Source organism: Amblyomma maculatum, chromosome 10 (assembly GCF_055883805.1).
Source record: "Amblyomma maculatum isolate TAMU_Amacu chromosome 10, ASM5588380v1, whole genome shotgun sequence".
Classification (NCBI taxonomy): domain Eukaryota; kingdom Metazoa; phylum Arthropoda; class Arachnida; order Ixodida; family Ixodidae; genus Amblyomma; species Amblyomma maculatum.
In genome coordinates, this window is record NC_139353.1 from 104,475,686 (window position 1) to 104,497,779 (window position 22,094).

A 22,094-nucleotide genomic window follows, 5' to 3' on the forward strand; every position below is an offset into this window, starting at 1 on the left:
TGATCAACCAACTGGCCCCCGTGTTTTCATTGTTGACATTACAAAATCAATGTGAAAAGCCCTTCATTGTTTGTCAGCCAATTGCAGAAAGGCGCAAAGTTTCCGAACCAGCATACAAAGAGCTTCACTTCTAATTTTTTTTTTTTTTTGCAAAGTCACATTATGCAGGCCAAGCAGGAGTCTCATGGCCCTACAGCGAGGCCACTTTCCATGCGATTACCAGTTCATAGCGGGTTTGAAAAGACATATGTACTCAGATTTTTTTTTTTACACAATGAAGCAGCCGTGCTTATTTCACAGTAGCAATAAGGGACCGTTGACATCACAAACTGGGGAATACAGCTCTACTTGCTAGATGGGGGACAGGTCAAGGACAAGACACGAATGAACGTGTCCTCGGTCTATCAAGTAGCGCAGTATTCCACAGTATGATCAACCAACTGGCCCCCGTGTTTTCATTGTTGACATTACAAAATCAATGTGAAAAGCCCTTCATTGTTTGTCAGCCAATTGCAGAAAGGCTCAAAGGAAGTTTCCGAACCAGCATACAAAGAGCTTCACTTCTAATTTTTTTTTTTTTGCAAAGTCACATTATGCAGGCCAAGCAGGAGTCTCATGGCCCTACTGCGAGGCCACTTTCCATGCGATTACCAGTTCATAGCGGGTTTGAAAAGACATATGTACTCAGATTTTTTTTTTACACAATGAAGCAGCCGTGCTTATTTCACAGTAGCAATAAGGGACCGTTGACATCACAAACTGGGGAATACAGCTCTACTTGCTAGATGGGGGACAGGTCAAGGACAAGACACGAATGAACGTGTCCTCGGTCTATCAAGTAGCGCAGTATTCCACAGTATGATCAACCAACTGGCCCCCGTGTTTTCATTGTTGACATTACAAAATCAATGTGAAAAGCCCTTCATTGTTTGTCAGCCAATTGCAGAAAGGCTCAAAGGAAGTTTCCGAACCAGCATACAAAGAGCTTCACTTCTAATTTTTTTTTTTTTGCAAAGTCACATTATGCAGGCCAAGCAGGAGTCTCATGGCCCTACTGCGAGGCCACTTTCCATGCGATTACCAGTTCATAGCGGGTTTGAAAAGACATATGTACTCAGATTTTTTTTTTTTACACAATGAAGCAGCCGTGCTTATTTCACAGTAGCAATAAGGGACCGTTGACATCACAAACTGGGGAATACAGCTCTACTTGCTAGATGGGGGACAGGTCAAGGACAAGACACGAATGAACGTGTCCTCGGTCTATCAAGTAGCGCAGTATTCCACAGTATGATCAACCAACTGGCCCCCGTGTTTTCATTGTTGACATTACAAAATCAATGTGAAAAGCCCTTCATTGTTTGTCAGCCAATTGCAGAAAGGCTCAAAGGAAGTTTCCGAACCAGCATACAAAGAGCTTCACATCTAATTTTTTTTTTTTTTTGCAAAGTCACATTATCCAGGCCAAGCAGGAGTCTCATGGCCCTACTGCGAGGCCACTTTCCATGCGATTACCAGTTCATAGCGGGTTTGAAAAGACATATGTAATCAGATCTTTTTTTTACACAATGAAGCAGCCGTGCTTATTTCACAGTAGCAATAAGGGACCGTTGACATCACAAACTGGGGAATACAGCTCTACTTGCTAGATGGGGGACAGGTCAAGGACAAGACACGAATGAATGTGTCCCCGGTCTATCAAGTAGCGCCGTATTCCCCAGTATGATCAACCAACTGGCCCCCGTGTTTTCATTGTTGACATTACAAAATCAATGTGAAAAGCTCTTCATTGTTTGTCAGCCAATTGCAGAAAGGCTCAAAGGAAGTTTCCGAACCAGCATACAAAGAGCTTCACTTCTAATTTTTTTTTTTTTTTGCAAAGTCACATTGTGCAGGCCAAGCAGGAGTCTCATGGCCCTACTGCGAGGCCACTTGCCATGCGATTGCCAGTTCATAGCGGGTTTGAAAAGACATATGTAATCAGATCTTTTTTTTACACAATGAAGCAGCCGTGCTTATTTCACAGTAGCAATAAGGGACCGTTGACATCACAAACTGGGGAATACAGCGCTACTTGCTAGATGGGGGAGAGGTGAAGGACAACACACGAATGAATGTGTCCTCGGTCTATCAAGTAGCGCAGTATTCCACAGTATGATCAACCAACTGGCCCCCGTGTTTTCATTGTTGACATTACAAAATCAATGTGAAAAGCCCTTCATTGTTTGTCAGCCAATTGCAGAAAGGCTCAAAGGAAGTTTCCGAACCAGCATACAAAGAGCTTCAGTTCTATTTTTTTTTTTTTTTTGCAAAGTCACATTATGCGGGCCAAGCAGGAGTCTCATGGCCCTACTGCGAGGCCACTTTCCATGCGATTACCAGTTCATAGCGGGTTTGAAAAGACATATGTACTCAGATTTTTTTTTTACACAATGAAGCAGCCGTGCTTATTTCACAGTAGCAATAAGGGACCGTTGACATCACAAACTGGGGAATACAGCTCTACTTGCTAGATGGGGGACAGGTGAAGGACAACACACGAATGAATGTGTCCCCGGTCTATCAAGTAGCGCCGTATTCCCCAGTATGGTCAACCAACTGGCCCCCGTGTTTTCATTGTTGACATTACAAAATCAATGTGAAAAGCCCTTCATTGTTTGTCAGCCAGTTGCAGAAAGGCTCAAAGGAAGTTTCCGAACCAGCATACAAAGAGCTTCACTTCTAATTTTTCTTTTTTTTGCAAAGTCACATTATGCGGGCCAAGCAGGAGTCTCATGGCCCTACTGCGAGGCCGCTTTCCATGCGATTACCAGTTCATAGCGGGTTTGAAAAGACAAATGTACTCAGATTTTTTTTTACACAATGAAGCAGCCGTGCTTATTTCACAGTAGCAATAAGGGACCGTTGACATCATAAACTGGGGAATACAGCTCTACTTGCTAGATGGGGGACAGGTGAAGGATAACACACGAATGAATGTGTCCCCGGTCTATCAAGTAGCGCCGTATTCCCCAGTATGATCAACCAACTGGCCCCCGTGTTTTCATTGTTGACATTACAAAATCAATGTGAAAAGCCCTTCATTGTTTGTCAGCCAATTGCAGAAAGGCTCAAAGGAAGTTTCCGAACCAGCATACAAAGAGCTTCACTTCTAATTTTTTTTTTTTTTTTGCAAAGTCACATTGTGCAGGCCAAGCAGGAGTCTCATGGCCTACTGCGAGGCCGCTTTCCATGCACTTGCCAGTTCATAGCGGGTTTGAAAAGACATATGTACTGAGATTTTTTTTTTTACACAATGAAGCAGCCGTGCTTATTTCACAGTAGCAATAAGGGACCGTTGACATCACAAACTGGGGAATACAGCTCTACTTGCTAGATGGGGGACAGGTCAAGGACAAGACAGGAATGAACGTGTCCTCGGTCTATCAAGTAGCGCAGTATTCCTCAGTATGATCAACCAACTGGCCCCCGTGTTTTCATTGTTGACATTACAAAATCAATGTGAAAAGCCCTTCATTGTTTGTCAGCCAATTGCAGAAAGGCTCAAAGGAAGTTTCCGAACCAGCATACAAAGAGCTTCACTTCTAATTTTTTTTTTTTTTTGCAAAGTCACATTATGCAGGCCAAGCAGGAGTCTCATGGCCCTACTGTGAGGCCACTTTCCATGCGATTACCAGTTCATAGCGGGTTTGAAAAGACATATGTGATCAGATCTTTTTTTTACACAATGAAGCAGCCGTGCTTATTTCACAGTAGCAATAAGGGACCGTTGACATCACAAACTGGGGAATACAGCTCTACTTGCTAGATGGGGGACAGGTGAAGGACAACACACGAATGAATGTGTCCCCGGTCTATCAAGTAGCGCCGTATTCCCCAGTATGGTCAACCAACTGGCCCCCGTGTTTTCATTGTTGACATTACAAAATCAATGTGAAAAGCCCTTCATTGTTTGTCAGCCGATTGCAGAAAGGCTCAAAGGAAGTTTCCGAACCAGCATACAAAGAGCTTCACTTCTAAATTTTTTTTTTTTTTTTGCAAAGTCGCATTATGCAGGCCAAGCAGGAGTCTCATGGCCCTACTGCGAGGCCACTTTCCATGCGATTACCAGTTCATAGCGGGTTTGAAAAGACATATGTACTCAGATTTTTTTTTCTTTACACAATGAAGCAGCCGTGCTTATTTCACAGTAGCAATAAGGGACCGTTGACATCACAAACTGGGGAATACAGCTCTACTTGCTAGATGGGGGACAGGTGAAGGATAACACACGAATGAATGTGTCCCCGGTCTATCAAGTAGCGCCGTATTCCCCAGTATGATCAACCAACTGGCCCCCGTGTTTTCATTGTTGACATTACAAAATCAATGTGAAAAGCCCTTCATTGTTTGTCAGCCAATTGCAGAAAGGCTCAAAGGAAGTTTCCGAACCAGCATACAAAGAGCTTCACTTCTAATTTTTTTTTTTTGCAAAGTCACATTATGCAGGCCAAGCAGGAGTCTCATGGCCCTACTGCGAGGCCACTTTCCATGCGATTACCAGTTCATAGCGGGTTTGAAAAGACATATGTACTCAGATTTTTTTTTTACACAATGAAGCAGCCGTGCTTATTTCACAGTAGCAATAAGGGACCGTTGACATCACAAACTGGGGAATACAGCTCTACTTGCTAGATGGGGGACAGGTCAAGGACAAGACACGAATGAACGTGTCCTCGGTCTATCAAGTAGCGCAGTATTCCCCAGTATGATCAACCAACTGGCCCCCGTGTTTTCATTGTTGACATTACAAAATCAATGTGAAAAGCCCTTCATTGTTTGTCAGCCAATTGCAGAAAGGCGCAAAGTTTACGAACCAGCATACAAAGAGCTTCACTTCTAATTTTTTTTTTTTTTGCAAAGTCACATTATGCAGGCCAAGCAGGAGTCTCATGGCCCTACAGCGAGGCCACTTTCCATGCGATTACCAGTTCATAGCGGGTTTGAAAAGACATATGTACTCAGATTTTTTTTTTACACAATGAAGCAGCCGTGCTTATTTCACAGTAGCAATAAGGGACCGTTGACATCACAAACTGGGGAATACAGCTCTACTTGCTAGATGGGGGACAGGTGAAGGACAACACACGAATGAATGTGTCCCCGGTCTATCAAGTAGCGCCGTATTCCCCAGTATGATCAACCAACTGGCCCCCGTGTTTTCATTGTTGACATTACAAAATCAATGTGAAAAGCTCTTCATTGTTTGTCAGCCAATTGCAGAAAGGCTCAAAGGAAGTTTCCGAACCAGCATACAAAGAGCTTCACTTCTAATTTTTTTTTTTTTTTGCAAAGTCACATTGTGCAGGCCAAGCAGGAGTCTCATGGCCCTACTGCGAGGCCACTTGCCATGCGATTGCCAGTTCATAGCGGGTTTGAAAAGACATATGTAATCAGATCTTTTTTTTACACAATGAAGCAGCCGTGCTTATTTCACAGTAGCAATAAGGGACCGTTGACATCACAAACTGGGGAATACAGCGCTACTTGCTAGATGGGGGAGAGGTGAAGGACAACACACGAATGAATGTGTCCTCGGTCTATCAAGTAGCGCAGTATTCCACAGTATGATCAACCAACTGGCCCCCGTGTTTTCATTGTTGACATTACAAAATCAATGTGAAAAGCCCTTCATTGTTTGTCAGCCAATTGCAGAAAGGCTCAAAGGAAGTTTCCGAACCAGCATACAAAGAGCTTCACTTCTAATTTTTTTTTTTTTTGCAAAGTCACATTGTGCAGGCCAAGCAGGAGTCTCATGGCCTACTGCGAGGCCGCTTTCCATGCACTTGCCAGTTCATAGCGGGTTTGAAAAGACATATGTACTGAGATTTTTTTTTTTACACAATGAAGCAGCCGTGCTTATTTCACAGTAGCAATAAGGGACCGTTGACATCACAAACTGGGGAATACAGCTCTACTTGCTAGATGGGGGACAGGTCAAGGACAAGACACGAATGAACGTGTCCTCGGTCTATCAAGTAGCGCAGTATTCCACAGTATGATCAACCAACTGGCCCCCGTGTTTTCATTGTTGACATTACAAAATCAATGTGAAAAGCCCTTCATTGTTTGTCAGCCAATTGCAGAAAGGCTCAAAGGAAGTTTCCGAACCAGCATACAAAGAGCTTCACTTCTAATTTTTTTTTTTTTGTTGCGAAGTCACATTATGCAGGCCAAGCAGGAGTCTCATGGCCCTACTGCGAGGCCACTTTCCATGCGATTACCAGTTCATAGCGGGTTTGAAAAGACATATGTACTGAGATTTTTTTTTTTTTACACAATGAAGCAGCCGTGCTTATTTCACAGTAGCAATAAGGGACCGTTGACATCACAAACTGGGGAATACAGCGCTACTTGCTAGATGGGGGACAGGTCAAGGACAAGACACGAATGAACGTGTCCTCGGTCTATCAAGTAGCGCAGTATTCCACAGTATGATCAACCAACTGGCCCCCGTGTTTTCATTGTTGACATTACAAAATCAATGTGAAAAGCCCTTCATTGTTTGTCAGCCAATTGCAGAAAGGCTCAAAGGAAGTTTCCGAACCAGCATACAAAGAGGTTCACTTCTAATTTTTTTTTTTTTTTGCAAAGTCACATTATGCAGGCCAAGCAGGAGTCTCATGGCCCTACTGCGAGGCCACTTTCCATGCGATTACCAGTTCATAGCGGGTTTGAAAAGACATATGTAATCAGATCTTTTTTTTACACAATGAAGCAGCCGTGCTTATTTCACAGTAGCAATAAGGGACCGTTGACATCACAAACTGGGGAATACAGATCTACTTGCTAGATGGGGGACAGGTGAAGGACAACACACGAATGAATGTGTCCCCGGTCTATCAAGTAGCGCCGTATTCCCCAGTATGGTCAACCAACTGGCCCCCGTGTTTTCATTGTTGACATTACAAAATCAATGTGAAAAGCCCTTCATTGTTTGTCAGCCAATTGCAGAAAGGCTCAAAGGAAGTTTCCGAACCAGCATACAAAGAGCTTCACTTCTAATTTTTTTTTTTTTTTTTTGCAAAGTCACATTATGCGGGCCAAGCAGGAGTCTCATGGCCCTACTGCGAGGCCACTTTCCATGCGATTACCAGTTCATAGCGGGTTTGAAAAGACATATGTACTCAGATTTTTTTTTTTACACAATGAAGCAGCCGTGCTTTTTTCACAGTAGCAATAAGGAACCGTTGACATCACAAACTGGGGAATACAGCGCTACTTGCTAGATGGGGGACAGGTGAAGAACACACGAATGAATGTGTCCTCGGTCTATCATGTAGCGCAGTATTCCACAGTATGATCAACCAACTGGCCCCCGTGGTTTCATTGTTGACATTACAAAATCAATGTGAAAAGCCCTTCATTGTTTGTCAGCCAATTGCAGAAAGGCTCAAAGGAAGTTTCCGAACCAGCATACAAAGAGCTTCACTTCTAATTTTTTTTTTTTTTTTGCAAAGTCACATTGTGCAGGCCAAGCAGGAGTCTCATGGCCTACTGCGAGGCCGCTTTCCATGCACTTGCCAGTTCATAGCGGGTTTGAAAAGACATATGTACTGAGATTTTTTTTTTTTACACAATGAAGCAGCCGTGCTTATTTCACAGTAGCAATAAGGGACCGTTGACATCACAAACTGGGGAATACAGCTCTACTTGCTAGATGGGGGACAGGTCAAGGACAAGACACGAATGAACGTGTCCTCGGTCTATCAAGTAGCGCAGTATTCCACAGTATGATCGCGTCCAACTGGCCCCCGTGTTTTCATTGTTGACATTACAAAATTAATGTGAAAAGCCCTTCATTGTTTGTCAGCCAATTGCAGAAAGGCTCAAAGGAAGTTTCCGAACCAGCATACAAAGAGCTTCACTTCTAATTTTTTTTTTTTTTGCAAAGTCACATTATGCAGGCCAAGCAGGAGTCTCATGGCCCTACTGCGAGGCCACTTTCCATGCGATTACCAGTTCATAGCGGGTTTGAAAAGACATATGTACTCAGATTTTTTTTTTTACACAATGAAGCAGCCGTGCTTATTTCACAGTAGCAATAAGGGACCGTTGACATCACAAACTGGGGAATACAGCTCTACTTGCTAGATGGGGGACAGGTCAAGGACAAGACACGAATGAACGTGTCCTCGGTCTATCAAGTAGCGCAGTATTCCACAGTATGATCAACCAACTGGCCCCCGTGTTTTCATTGTTGACATTACAAAATCAATGTGAAAAGCCCTTCATTGTTTGTCAGCCAGTTGCAGAAAGGCTCAAAGGAAGTTTCCGAACCAGCATACAAAGAGCTTCACTTCTAATTTTTTTTTTTTTTTTTGTTGCGAAGTCACATTATGCAGGCCAAGCAGGAGTCTCATGGCCCTACTGCGAGGCCACTTTCCATGCGATTACTAGTTCATAGCGGGTTTGAAAAGACATATGTACTGAGATTTTTTTTTTTTTACACAATGAAGCAGCCGTGCTTATTTCACAGTAGCAATAAGGGACCGTTGACATCACAAACTGGGGAATACAGCGCTACTTGCTAGATGGGGGACAGGTCAAGGACAAGACACGAATGAACGTGTCCTCGGTCTATCAAGTAGCGCAGTATTCCACAGTATGATCAACCAACTGGCCCCCGTGTTTTCATTGTTGACATTACAAAATCAATGTGAAAAGCCCTTCATTGTTTGTCAGCCAATTGCAGAAAGGCTCAAAGGAAGTTTCCGAACCAGCATACAAAGAGCTTCACTTCTAATTTTTTTTTTTTTGCAAAGTCACATTATGCAGGCCAAGCGGGAGTCTCATGGCCCTACTGCGAGGCCACTTTCCATGCGATTACCAGTTCATAGCGGGTTTGAAAAGACATATGTGATCAGATCTTTTTTTTACACAATGAAGCAGCCGTGCTTATTTCACAGCAGCAATAAGGGACCGTTGACATCACAAACTGGGGAATACAGCTCTACTTGCTAGATGGGGGACAGGTGAAGGACAACACACGAATGAATGTGTCCCCGGTCTATCAAGTAGCGCCGTATTCCCCAGTATGGTCAACCAACTGGCCCCCGTGTTTTCATTGTTGACATTACAAAATCAATGTGAAAAGCCCTTCATTGTTTGTCAGCCAATTGCAGAAAGGCTCAAAGGAAGTTTCCGAACCAGCATACAAAGAGCTTCACTTCTAATTTTTTTTTTTTTTTTGCAAAGTCACATTATGCGGGCCAAGCAGGAGTCTCATGGCCCTACTGCGAGGCCACTTTCCATGCGATTACCAGTTCATAGCGGGTTTGAAAAGACATATGTACTCAGATTTTTTTTTTTTTACACAATGAAGCAGCCGTGCTTATTTCACAGTAGCAATAAGGGACCGTTGACATCACAAACTGGGGAATACAGCTCTACTTGCTAGATGGGGGACAGGTGAAGGACAACACACGAATGAATGTGTCCCCGGTCTATCAAGTAGCGCCGTATTCCCCAGTATGGTCAACCAACTGGCCCCCGTGTTTTCATTGTTGACATTACAAAATCAATGTGAAAAGCCCTTCATTGTTTGTCAGCCAATTGCAGAAAGGCTCAAAGGGAGTTTCCGAACCAGCATACAAAGAGCTTCACTTCTAATTTTTTTTTTTTGCAAAGTCACATTATGCGGGCCAAGCAGGAGTCTCATGGCCCTACTGCGAGGCCACTTTCCATGCGATTACCAGTTCATAGCGGGTTTGAAAAGACATATGTACTCAGATTTTTTTTTTTACACAATGAAGCAGCCGTGCTTATTTTACAGTAGCAATAAGGGACCGTTGACATCACAAACTGGGGAATACAGCTCAACTTGCTAGATGGGGGACAGGTGAAGAACAACACACAAATGAATGTGTCCCCGGTCTATCAAGTAGCGCCGTATTCCCCAGTATGATCAACCAACTGGCCCCCGTGTTTTCATTGTTGACATTACAAAATCAATGTGAAAAGCCCTTCATTGTTTGTCAGCCAATTGCAGAAAGGCTCGAAGGAAGTTTCCGAACCAGCATACAAAGAGCTTCACTTCTAATTTTTTTTTTTTGCAAAGTCACATTATGCAGGCCAAGCAGGAGTCTCACTGCCTACTGCGAGGCCGCTTTCCATGCACTTGCCAGTTCATAGCGGGTTTGAAAAGACATATGTACTCAGATTTTTTTTTTTACACAATGAAGCAGCCGTGCTTATTTCACAGTAGCAATAAGGGACCGTTGACATCACAAACTGGGGAATACAGCTCTACTTGCTAGATGGGGGACAGGTCAAGGACAAGACACGAATGAACGTGTCCTCGGTCTATCAAGTAGCGCAGTATTCCACAGTATGATCAACCAACTGGCCCCCGTGTTTTCATTGTTGACATTACAAAATCAATGTGAAAAGCCCTTCATTGTTTGTCAGCCAATTGCAGAAAGGCTCAAAGGAAGTTTCCGAACCAGCATACAAAGAGCTTCACTTCTAATTTTTTTTTTTTTTTTTGTTGCGAAGTCACATTATGCAGGCCAAGCAGGAGTCTCATGGCCCTACTGCGAGGCCACTTTCCATGCGATTACCAGTTCATAGCGGGTTTGAAAAGACATATGTACTGAGATTTTTTTTTTTTTACACAATGAAGCAGCCGTGCTTATTTCACAGTAGCAATAAGGGACCGTTGACATCACAAACTGGGGAATACAGCGCTACTTGCTAGATGGGGGACAGGTCAAGGACAAGACACGAATGAACGTGTCCTCGGTCTATCAAGTAGCGCAGTATTCCACAGTATGATCAACCAACTGGCCCCCGTGTTTTCATTGTTGACATTACAAAATCAATGTGAAAAGCCCTTCATTGTTTGTCAGCCAATTGCAGAAAGGCTCAAAGGAAGTTTCCGAACCAGCATACAAAGAGGTTCACTTCTAATTTTTTTGCAAAGTCACATTATGCAGGCCAAGCAGGAGTCTCATGGCCCTACTGCGAGGCCACTTTCCATGCGATTACCAGTTCATAGCGGGTTTGAAAAGACATATGTACTCAGATTTTTTTTTTTACACAATGAAGCAGCCGTGCTTATTTCACAGTAGCAATAAGGAACCGTTGACATCACAAACTGGGGAATACAGCGCTACTTGCTAGATGGGGGACAGGTGAAGAACACACGAATGAATGTGTCCTCGGTCTATCATGTAGCGCAGTATTCCACAGTATGATCAACCAACTGGCCCCCGTGGTTTCATTGTTGACATTACAAAATCAATGTGAAAAGCCCTTCATTGTTTGTCAGCCAATTGCAGAAAGGCTCAAAGGAAGTTTCCGAACCAGCATACAAAGAGCTTCACTTCTAATTTTTTATTTTTTTTTGCAAAGTCACATTGTGCAGGCCAAACAGGAGTCTCATGGCCTACTGCGAGGCCGCTTTCCATGCACTTGCCAGTTCATAGCGGGTTTGAAAAGACATATGTACTGAGATTTTTTTTTTTACACAATGAAGCAGCCGTGCTTATTTCACAGTAGCAATAAGGGACCGTTGACATCACAAACTGGGGAATACAGCTCTACTTGCTAGATGGGGGACAGGTCAAGGACAAGACACGAATGAACGTGTCCTCGGTCTATCAAGTAGCGCAGTATTCCACAGTATGATCGCGTCCAACTGGCCCCCGTGTTTTCATTGTTGACATTACAAAATCAATGTGAAAAGCCCTTCATTGTTTGTCAGCCAATTGCAGAAAGGCTCAAAGGAAGTTTCCGAACCAGCATACAAAGAGCTTCACTTCTAATTTTTTTTTTTTTTGCAAACTCACATTATGCAGGCCAAGCAGGAGTCTCATGGCCCTACTGCGAGGCCACTTTCCATGCGATTACCAGTTCATAGCGGGTTTGAAAAGACATATGTACTCAGATTTTTTTTTTTACACAATGAAGCAGCCGTGCTTATTTCACAGTAGCAATAAGGGACCGTTGACATCACAAACTGGGGAATACAGCTCTACTTGCTAGATGGGGGACAGGTCAAGGACAAGACACGAATGAACGTGTCCTCGGTCTATCAAGTAGCGCAGTATTCCACAGTATGATCAACCAACTGGCCCCCGTGTTTTCATTGTTGACATTACAAAATCAATGTGAAAAGCCCTTCATTGTTTGTCAGCCAGTTGCAGAAAGGCTCAAAGGAAGTTTCCGAACCAGCATACAAAGAGCTTCACTTCTAATTTTTTTTTTTTTTTGTTGCGAAGTCACATTATGCAGGCCAAGCAGGAGTCTCATGGCCCTACTGCGAGGCCACTTTCCATGCGATTACTAGTTCATAGCGGGTTTGAAAAGACATATGTACTGAGATTTTTTTTTTTTTACACAATGAAGCAGCCGTGCTTATTTCACAGTAGCAATAAGGGACCGTTGACATCACAAACTGGGGAATACAGCGCTACTTGCTAGATGGGGGACAGGTCAAGGACAAGACACGAATGAACGTGTCCTCGGTCTATCAAGTAGCGCAGTATTCCACAGTATGATCAACCAACTGGCCCCCGTGTTTTCATTGTTGACATTACAAAATCAATGTGAAAAGCCCTTCATTGTTTGTCAGCCAATTGCAGAAAGGCTCAAAGGAAGTTTCCGAACCAGCATACAAAGAGCTTCACTTCTAATTTTTTTTTTTTTTGCAAAGTCACATTATGCAGGCCAAGCGGGAGTCTCATGGCCCTACTGCGAGGCCACTTTCCATGCGATTACCAGTTCATAGCGGGTTTGAAAAGACATATGTGATCAGATCTTTTTTTTACACAATGAAGCAGCCGTGCTTATTTCACAGCAGCAATAAGGGACCGTTGACATCACAAACTGGGGAATACAGCTCTACTTGCTAGATGGGGGACAGGTGAAGGACAACACACGAATGAATGTGTCCCCGGTCTATCAAGTAGCGCCGTATTCCCCAGTATGGTCAACCAACTGGCCCCCGTGTTTTCATTGTTGACATTACAAAATCAATGTGAAAAGCCCTTCATTGTTTGTCAGCCAATTGCAGAAAGGCTCAAAGGAAGTTTCCGAACCAGCATACAAAGAGCTTCACTTCTAATTTTTTTTTTTTTTTGCAAAGTCACATTATGCGGGCCAAGCAGGAGTCTCATGGCCCTACTGCGAGGCCACTTTCCATGCGATTACCAGTTCATAGCGGGTTTGAAAAGACATATGTACTCAGATTTTTTTTTTTACACAATGAAGCAGCCGTGCTTATTTCACAGTAGCAATAAGGGACCGTTGACATCACAAACTGGGGAATACAGCTCTACTTGCTAGATGGGGGACAGGTGAAGGACAACACACGAATGAATGTGTCCCCGGTCTATCAAGTAGCGCCGTATTCCCCAGTATGGTCAACCAACTGGCCCCCGTGTTTTCATTGTTGACATTACAAAATCAATGTGAAAAGCCCTTCATTGTTTGTCAGCCAATTGCAGAAAGGCTCAAAGGGAGTTTCCGAACCAGCATACAAAGAGCTTCACTTCTAATTTTTTTTTTTTTTTTGCAAAGTCACATTATGCGGGCCAAGCAGGAGTCTCATGGCCCTACTGCGAGGCCACTTTCCATTCGATTACCAGTTCATAGCGGGTTTGAAAAGACATATGTACTCAGATTTTTTTTTTTACACAATGAAGCAGCCGTGCTTATTTCACAGTAGCAATAAGGGACCGTTGACATCACAAACTGGGGAATACAGCTCAACTTGCTAGATGGGGGACAGGTGAAGAACAACACACAAATGAATGTGTCCCCGGTCTATCAAGTAGCGCCGTATTCCCCAGTATGATCAACCAACTGGCCCCCGTGTTTTCATTGTTGGCATTACAAAATCAATGTGAAAAGCCCTTCATTGTTTGTCAGCCAATTGCAGAAAGGCTCGAAGGAAGTTTCCGAACCAGCATACAAAGAGCTTCACTTCTAATTTTTTTTTTTTGCAAAGTCACATTATGCAGGCCAAGCAGGAGTCTCACTGCCTACTGCGAGGCCGCTTTCCATGCACTTGCCAGTTCATAGCGGGTTTGAAAAGACATATGTACTCAGATTTTTTTTTTACACAATGAAGCAGCCGTGCTTATTTCACAGTAGCAATAAGGGACCGTTGACATCACAAACTGGGGAATACAGCGCTACTTGCTAGATGGGGGACAGGTCAAGGACAAGACACGAATGAACGTGTCCTCGGTCTATCAAGTAGCGCAGTATTCCCCAGTATGGTCAACCAACTGGCCCCCGTGTTTTCATTGTTGACATTACAAAATCAATGTGAAAAGCCCTTCATTGTTTGTCAGCCAATTGCAGAAAGGCTCAAAGGAAGTTTCCGAACCAGCATACAAAGAGCTTCACTTCTAATTTTTTTTTTTTTGCAAAGTCACATTATGCGGGCCAAGCAGGAGTCTCATGGCCCTACTGCGAGGCCACTTTCCATGCGATTACCAGTTCATAGCGGGTTTGAAAAGACATATGTACTCAGATTTTTTTTTTTACACAATGAAGCAGCCGTGCTTATTTCACAGTAGCAATAAGGGACCGTTGACATCACAAACTGGGGAATACAGCTCTACTTGCTAGATGGGGGACAGGTCAAGGACAAGACACGAATGAACGTGTCCTCGGTCTATCAAGTAGCGCAGTATTCCACAGTATGATCAACCAACTGGCCCCCGTGTTTTCATTGTTGACATTACAAAATCAATGTGAAAAGCCCTTCATTGTTTGTCAGCCAGTTGCAGAAAGGCTCAAAGGAAGTTTCCGAACCAGCATACAAAGAGCTTCACTTCTAATTTTTTTTTTTTTTTGTTGCGAAGTCACATTATGCAGGCCAAGCAGGAGTCTCATGGCCCTACTGCGAGGCCACTTTCCATGCGATTACTAGTTCATAGCGGGTTTGAAAAGACATATGTACTGAGATTTTTTTTTTTTACACAATGAAGCAGCCGTGCTTATTTCACAGTAGCAATAAGGGACCGTTGACATCACAAACTGGGGAATACAGCGCTACTTGCTAGATGGGGGACAGGTCAAGGACAAGACACGAATGAACGTGTCCTCGGTCTATCAAGTAGCGCAGTATTCCACAGTATGATCAACCAACTGGCCCCCGTGTTTTCATTGTTGACATTACAAAATCAATGTGAAAAGCCCTTCATTGTTTGTCAGCCAATTGCAGAAAGGCTCAAAGGAAGTTTCCGAACCAGCATACAAAGAGCTTCACTTCTAATTTTTTTTTTTTTTGCAAAGTCACATTATGCAGGCCAAGCGGGAGTCTCATGGCCCTACTGCGAGGCCACTTTCCATGCGATTACCAGTTCATAGCGGGTTTGAAAAGACATATGTGATCAGATCTTTTTTTTACACAATGAAGCAGCCGTGCTTATTTCACAGCAGCAATAAGGGACCGTTGACATCACAAACTGGGGAATACAGCTCTACTTGCTAGATGGGGGACAGGTGAAGGACAACACACGAATGAATGTGTCCCCGGTCTATCAAGTAGCGCCGTATTCCCCAGTATGGTCAACCAACTGGCCCCCGTGTTTTCATTGTTGACATTACAAAATCAATGTGAAAAGCCCTTCATTGTTTGTCAGCCAATTGCAGAAAGGCTCAAAGGAAGTTTCCGAACCAGCATACAAAGAGCTTCACTTCTAATTTTTTTTTTTTTTTGCAAAGTCACATTATGCGGGCCAAGCAGGAGTCTCATGGCCCTACTGCGAGGCCACTTTCCATGCGATTACCAGTTCATAGCGGGTTTGAAAAGACATATGTACTCAGATTTTTTTTTTTACACAATGAAGCAGCCGTGCTTATTTCACAGTAGCAATAAGGGACCGTTGACATCACAAACTGGGGAATACAGCTCTACTTGCTAGATGGGGGACAGGTGAAGGACAACACACGAATGAATGTGTCCCCGGTCTATCAAGTAGCGCCGTATTCCCCAGTATGGTCAACCAACTGGCCCCCGTGTTTTCATTGTTGACATTACAAAATCAATGTGAAAAGCCCTTCATTGTTTGTCAGCCAATTGCAGAAAGGCTCAAAGGGAGTTTCCGAACCAGCATACAAAGAGCTTCACTTCTAATTTTTTTTTTTTTTTTGCAAAGTCACATTATGCGGGCCAAGCAGGAGTCTCATGGCCCTACTGCGAGGCCACTTTCCATTCGATTACCAGTTCATAGCGGGTTTGAAAAGACATATGTACTCAGATTTTTTTTTTTACACAATGAAGCAGCCGTGCTTATTTCACAGTAGCAATAAGGGACCGTTGACATCACAAACTGGGGAATACAGCTCAACTTGCTAAATGGGGGACAGGTGAAGAACAACACACAAATGAATGTGTCCCCGGTCTATCAAGTAGCGCCGTATTCCCCAATATGATCAACCAACTGGCCCCCGTGTTTTCATTGTTGGCATTACAAAATCAATGTGAAAAGCCCTTCATTGTTTGTCAGCCAATTGCAGAAAGGCTCGAAGGAAGTTTCCGAACCAGCATACAAAGAGCTTCACTTCTAATTTTTTTTTTTTGCAAAGTCACATTATGCAGGCCAAGCAGGAGTCTCACTGCCTACTGCGAGGCCGCTTTCCATGCACTTGCCAGTTCATAGCGGGTTTGAAAAGACATATGTACTCAGATTTTTTTTTTACACAATGAAGCAGCCGTGCTTATTTCACAGTAGCAATAAGGGACCGTTGACATCACAAACTGGGGAATACAGCGCTACTTGCTAGATGGGGGACAGGTCAAGGACAAGACACGAATGAACGTGTCCTCGGTCTATCAAGTAGCGCAGTATTCCCCAGTATGGTCAACCAACTGGCCCCCGTGTTTTCATTGTTGACATTACAAAATCAATGTGAAAAGCCCTTCATTGTTTGTCAGCCAATTGCAGAAAGGCTCAAAGGAAGTTTCCGAACCAGCATACAAAGAGCTTCACTTCTAATTTTTTTTTTTTTTGCAAAGTCACATTATGCGGGCCAAGCAGGAGTCTCATGGCCCTACTGCGAGGCCACTTTCCATGCGATTACCAGTTCATAGCGGGTTTGAAAAGACATATGTACTCAGATTTTTTTTTTTACACAATGAAGCAGCCGTGCTTATTTCACAGTAGCAATAAGGGACCGTTGACATCACAAACTGGGGAATACAGCTCTACTTGCTAGATGGGGGACAGGTCAAGGACAAGACACGAATGAACGTGTCCTCGGTCTATCAAGTAGCGCAGTATTCCACAGTATGATCAACCAACTGGCCCCCGTGTTTTCATTGTTGACATTACAAAATCAATGTGAAAAGCCCTTCATTGTTTGTCAGCCAGTTGCAGAAAGGCTCAAAGGAAGTTTCCGAACCAGCATACAAAGAGCTTCACTTCTAATTTTTTTTTTTTTTTTGTTGCGAAGTCACATTATGCAGGCCAAGCAGGAGTCTCATGGCCCTACTGCGAGGCCACTTTCCATGCGATTACTAGTTCATAGCGGGTTTGAAAAGACATATGTACTGAGATTTTTTTTTTTTTACACAATGAAGCAGCCGTGCTTATTTCACAGTAGCAATAAGGGACCGTTGACATCACAAACTGGGGAATACAGCGCTACTTGCTAGATGGGGGACAGGTCAAGGACAAGACACGAATGAACGTGTCCTCGGTCTATCAAGTAGCGCAGTATTCCACAGTATGATCAACCAACTGGCCCCCGTGTTTTCATTGTTGACATTACAAAATCAATGTGAAAAGCCCTTCATTGTTTGTCAGCCAATTGCAGAAAGGCTCAAAGGAAGTTTCCGAACCAGCATACAAAGAGCTTCACTTCTAATTTTTTTTTTTTGCAAAGTCACATTATGCAGGCCAAGCGGGAGTCTCATGGCCCTACTGCGAGGCCACTTTCCATGCGATTACCAGTTCATAGCGGGTTTGAAAAGACATATGTGATCAGATCTTTTTTTTACACAATGAAGCAGCCGTGCTTATTTCACAGCAGCAATAAGGGACCGTTGACATCACAAACTGGGGAATACAGCGCTACTTGCTAGATGGGGGACAGGTCAAGGACAAGACACGAATGAACGTGTCTTCGGTCTATCAAGTAGCGCAGTATTCCACAGTATGATCAACCAACTGGCCCCCGTGTTTTCATTGTTGACATTACAAAATCAATGTGAAAAGCCCTTCATTGTTTGTCAGCCAATTGCAGAAAGGCTCAAAGGAAGTTTCCGAACCAGCATACAAAGAGGTTCACTTCTAATTTTTTTTTTTTTTGCAAAGTCACATTATGCAGGCCAAGCAGGAGTCTCATGGCCCTACTGCGAGGCCACTTTCCATGCGATTACCAGTTCATAGCGGGTTTGAAAAGACATATGTAATCAGATCTTTTTTTTACACAATGAAGCAGCCGTGCTTATTTCACAGTAGCAATAAGGGACCGTTGACATCACAAACTGGGGAATACAGCTCTACTTGCTAGATGGGGGACAGGTGAAGGACAACACACGAATGAATGTGTCCCCGGTCTATCAAGTAGCGCCGTATTCCCCAGTATGGTCAACCAACTGGCCCCCGTGTTTTCATTGTTGACATTACAAAATCAATGTGAAAAGCCCTTCATTGTTTGTCAGCCAATTGCAGAAAGGCTCAAAGGGAGTTTCCGAACCAGCATACAAAGAGCTTCACTTCTATTTTTTTTTTTTGCAAAGTCACATTATGCGGGCCAAGCAGGAGTCTCATGGCCCTACTGCGAGGCCACTTTCCATGCGATTACCAGTTCATAGCGGGTTTGAAAAGACATATGTACTCAGATTTTTTTTTTTACACAATGAAGCAGCCGTGCTTATTTCACAGTAGCAATAAGGGACCGTTGACATCACAAACTGGGGAATACAGCTCAACTTGCTAGATGGGGGACAGGTGAATAACAACACACAAATGAATGTGTCCCCGGTCTATCAAGTAGCGCCGTATTCCCCAGTATGATCAACCAACTGGCCCCCGTGTTTTCATTGTTGACATTACAAAATCAATGTGAAAAGCCCTTCATTGTTTGTCAGCCAATTGCAGAAAGGCTCGAAGGAAGTTTCCGAACCAGCATACAAAGAGCTTCACTTCTAATTTTTTTTTTTTTTTGCAAAGTCACATTATGCAGGCCAAGCAGGAGTCTCACTGCCTACTGCGAGGCCGCTTTCCATGCACTTGCCAGTTCATAGCGGGTTTGAAAAGACATATGTACTCAGATTTTTTTTTTTACACAATGAAGCAGCCGTGCTTATTTCACAGTAGCAATAAGGGACCGTTGACATAACAAACTGGGGAATACAGCGCTACTTGCTAGATGGGGGACAGGTGAAGGACAACACACGAATGAATGTGTCCTCGGTCTATCAAGTAGCGCAGTATTCCACAGTATGATCAACCAACTGGCCCCCGTGTTTTCATTGTTGACATTACAAAATCAATGTGAAAAGCCCTTCATTGTTTGTCAGCCAATTGCAGAAAGGCTCAAAGGAAGTTTCCGAACCAGCATACAAAGAGCTTCACTTCTAATTTTTTTTTTTTCAAAGTCACATTGTGCAGGCCAAGCAGGAGTCTCATGGCCTACTGCGAGGCCGCTTTCCATGCACTTGCCAGTTCATAGCGGGTTTGAAAAGACATATGTACTCAGATTTTTTTTTTTACACAATGAAGCAGCCGTGCTTATTTCACAGTAGCAATAAGGGACCGTTGACATCACAAACTGGGGAATACAGCTCTACTTGCTAGATGGGGGACAGGTGAAGGACAACACACGAATGAATGTGTCCCCGGTCTATCAAGTAGCGCCGTATTCCCCAGTATGATCAACCAACTGGCCCCCGTGTTTTCATTGTTGACATTACAAAATCAATGTGAAAAGCTCTTCATTGTTTGTCAGCCAATTGCAGAAAGGCTCAAAGGAAGTTTCCGAACCAGCATACAAAGAGCTTCACTTCTAATTTTTTTTTTTTTTGCAAAGTCACATTGTGCAGGCCAAGCAGGAGTCTCATGGCCCTACTGCGAGGCCACTTGCCATGCGATTGCCAGTTCATAGCGGGCTTGAAAAGACATATGTAATCAGATCTTTTTTTTACACAATGAAGCAGCCGTGCTTATTTCACAGTAGCAATTAGGGACCGTTGACATCACAAACTGGGGAATACAGCGCTACTTGCTAGATGGGGGAGAGGTGAAGGACAACACACGAATGAATGTGTCCTCGGTCTATCAAGTAGCGCAGTATTCCACAGTATGATCAACCAACTGGCCCCCGTGTTTTCATTGTTGACATTACAAAATCAATGTGAAAAGCCCTTCATTGTTTGTCAGCCAATTGCAGAAAGGCTCAAAGGAAGTTTCCGAACCAGCATACAAAGAGCTTCACTTCTAATTTTTTTTTTTTTGCAAAGTCACATTGTGCAGGCCAAGCAGGAGTCTCATGGCCTACTGCGAGGCCGCTTTCCATGCACTTGCCAGTTCATAGCGGGTTTGAAAAGACATATGTACTGAGATTTTTTTTTTACACAATGAAGCAGCCGTGCTTATTTCACAGTAGCAATAAGGGACCGTTGACATCACAAACTGGGGAATACAGCTCTACTTGCTAGATGGGGGACAGGTCAAGGACAAGACACGAATGAACGTGTCCTCGGTCTATCAAGTAGCGCAGTATTCCACAGTATGATCAACCAACTGGCCCCCGTGTTTTCATTGTTGACATTACAAAATCAATGTGAAAAGCCCTTCATTGTTTGTCAGCCAATTGCAGAAAGGCTCAAAGGAAGTTTCCGAACCAGCATACAAAGAGCTTCACTTCTAATTTTTTTTTTTTTTTGTTGCGAAGTCACATTATGCAGGCCAAGCAGGAGTCTCATGGCCCTACTGCGAGGCCACTTTCCATGCGATTACCAGTTCATAGCGGGTTTGAAAAGACATATGTACTGAGATTTTTTTTTTTTACACAATGAAGCAGCCGTGCTTATTTCACAGTAGCAATAAGGGACCGTTGACATCACAAACTGGGGAATACAGCGCTACTTGCTAGATGGGGGACAGGTCAAGGACAAGACACGAATGAACGTGTCCTCGGTCTATCAAGTAGCGCAGTATTCCACAGTATGATCAACCAACTGGCCCCCGTGTTTTCATTGTTGACATTACAAAATCAATGTGAAAAGCCCTTCATTGTTTGTCAGCCAATTGCAGAAAGGCTCAAAGGAAGTTTCCGAACCAGCATACAAAGAGGTTCACTTCTAATTTTTTTTTTTGCAAAGTCACATTATGCAGGCCAAGCAGGAGTCTCATGGCCCTACTGCGAGGCCACTTTCCATGCGATTACCAGTTCATAGCGGGTTTGAAAAGACATATGTAATCAGATCTTTTTTTTACACAATGAAGCAGCCGTGCTTATTTCACAGTAGCAATAAGGGACCGTTGACATCACAAACTGGGGAATACAGATCTACTTGCTAGATGGGGGACAGGTGAAGGACAACACACGAATGAATGTGTCCCCGGTCTATCAAGTAGCGCCGTATTCCCCAGTATGGTCAACCAACTGGCCCCCGTGTTTTCATTGTTGACATTACAAAATCAATGTGAAAAGCCCTTCATTGTTTGTCAGCCAATTGCAGAAAGGCTCAAAGGAAGTTTCCGAACCAGCATACAAAGAGCTTCACTTCTAATTTTTTTTTTTTTTGCAAAGTCACATTATGCGGGCCAAGCAGGAGTCTCATGGCCCTACTGCGAGGCCACTTTCCATGCGATTACCAGTTCATAGCGGGTTTGAAAAGACATATGTACTCAGATTTTTTTTTTTACACAATGAAGCAGCCGTGCTTATTTCACAGTAGCAATAAGGAACCGTTGACATCACAAACTGGGGAATACAGCGCTACTTGCTAGATGGGGGACAGGTGAAGAACACACGAATGAATGTGTCCTCGGTCTATCATGTAGCGCAGTATTCCACAGTATGATCAACCAACTGGCCCCCGTGGTTTCATTGTTGACATTACAAAATCAATGTGAAAAGCC